Consider the following 2,516-nt stretch of genomic DNA (forward strand, 5'->3'; position numbering starts at 1 on the left):
TTGCATGGTTATGATTAGATGAAGATAAAAATGGTATGATGATGAAGATAAAAATGAAAATTTAGATGTTCATTTTTTTTATCCTAAATGTAACTAGCGTGAACAAATATTTTTCAAGAGTTCTTTGTTTTTATATATAGGAAAACTCTATTAGCTTTGCTAATTAATATAATTAATATTGTGTGTTTTATATATATTTCAGGTAAGAGAATGGAAATTAAGGATTATGTGTTCATGAGATGGCATGATAAGGATTGAATACCACCCTAATAAATGGGAAGTTTTAATAGAGTAGTAAAAATGTTAATTGTATTGATGAGATTTCTTTAAAATGTATCAAATAAATTTGTGTTTGAGTTGTAAGCAGAAAATTTTATTTTGTTTAACAATTTAGAAGCATGTAATTTCGTAAAGATAACATGAATTTCGAGGTACCATATTGCCAATCTTTTATATGGTTTATAACTAATCATCAAGTAAAAGAGGGTGCAACATGCCCAACCTGACATGACATTGACCCTTTTATAACTCTTTCATCTTCATTTGTCAATTTTCTTTTTATGATTTTCTCTAAAATGTAATATTAACTTTTAGAGTTAAATGTCATTTTAGTCCATGTGGTTTGGCCCATTTTGCCAGTTTAGTCCAAATGTTTCATTTTTTGTATGTGGGTCCAATAAGGTTTCACTGTTGCCATTTTAGTCCACTGGGTTAACTTCATCCATTATTTCTGTTAACGAGAAAGGCGATTCAGTCATTTTATATGGCTGAATTGTCTTTCTAGTTAACAGAATTACATATAAAATGACTGAATTGCCCTTATTGTTAACAGAAAAAATGAATGAAATTAACCCAGTGGACTAAAATGGCAACGATGAATCATTTTTGGATCCACCGAAGAAAAATAAAACCTTTGAACTAAACTGGCAAAATACCCAAACTACAAGGCCTAAAATGACATTTAACTCTAACTTTTATATTTATGAGGCATAATGTTGCACTTGAAAATTGCATAATTGGTGATTTATGTGTCATCCATCATGGGGCTGCATTGGTAAGATGGTATAAACAATTTGAATGAAGTCATAAACTTATTATCTAGATTGTACGGTGTGGAAGGGTATTAAAAAGAGGTATGAAGTCCCACGTGGCAACCACGTTAATAGGGGCTTCATAAAAAAAAGCACGGGGTGAAAGAGGCTTAAAAAGGGCGTTGAAAAAAAAATAAAATAAAATAAACAACCAATCATAATCAATCCAAATAACAACCAATACATCGCTCTACGTCACCACCCTCATGCCCTCCACGCCGGTGGAAATCTCGTTGCCCTCCCTTCCACACCACCACCACGACATGGCACAGGACGGTGTGCCGGCATGGTGAAGGCCTCCATGCCAAGACACTCCAACACCGTGGAGTCTTATTGAGAAGTAGAATTTGAATTATTGGTTTTTTTTCTTTTTCCGATGTATTTGTTTTACTAAACTATTTTAAAGAAATTCAACGTAATTTAATTTGTTAAATCGCTAATCCAGTACTTAACTAAATGAGGAAAAAAATCCAAAACAAATACATAAAAAAAGGATATTATACATTGCGTTAAACAATATTCATTATATTTAAATCATATATGTTTTAACTACAATAAATATTTTATATATTATTATTATTATTATTATATTTTATATATTGTTATTATATTATATTATAATAATATAATAGAGGATGTCATAGTATCAGTAGAAATCAAAGCATCATCACCAGTCATAGTAAACAAAACAAATCAAACATAATAGCACAAAAGGTGTAAAAAGACTAACAATCAGAAAGTCACAAGTAAGACAGACAAAATAAGAACCAGTCAAGAAACAATTAAGACAGTAAACAATTTTAACACAGAATCAAAGAATCATAAGTCTAGCACCAATCAAGACACTAATAATAAAAAAATAATCAGCGAAGCCTGAACAGCGGTCTGATCAGAGGTTTGTCACTCAAAGGTGCCTCCTTTTATAGGGCAAACCAACAGAACTTGTGCGATTGTCTTCTGATCAGGTGCTTATAACCCTAAGTGAAGGTTACAAGCCTAATTTGCTGGAGTTATACAGCACCCCCTGTGAGATCGTTGTATCTTTCTTTTATTTTTATTCTCTTTTGCATCACTGAGTCGTTGTGTCTAGGCATATTGATACAGGGTTTAGTCAAGACCGGTTTGATTATTGGGATATAGAGAGGGTCCACTCTGTTGCATTTGTTTTTTTGGTCAGTTTGTGTGTTAAAAGCTCCCTGAATATTGTTTGCGGAGGTATCTTTGAGTGACAAACCTCTGATCAGACCGCTATTCAGGCTTCGCTAGTTATTTTTTTATTATTAGTTTCTTGATTGCTTCTTGATTGGTTCTTATTTTGTCTGCTAGACTAGTGATTCTCTGATTCTGTGTTAAAATTGTTTACTATCTTGATTGTTTTTTGACTGGTTCTTATTTTGTCTGTCTTACTTGTGACTTTCTGATTGT

This window comes from Helianthus annuus, chromosome 3 (assembly GCF_002127325.2).
Source record: "Helianthus annuus cultivar XRQ/B chromosome 3, HanXRQr2.0-SUNRISE, whole genome shotgun sequence".
Lineage (NCBI taxonomy): Eukaryota > Viridiplantae > Streptophyta > Magnoliopsida > Asterales > Asteraceae > Helianthus > Helianthus annuus.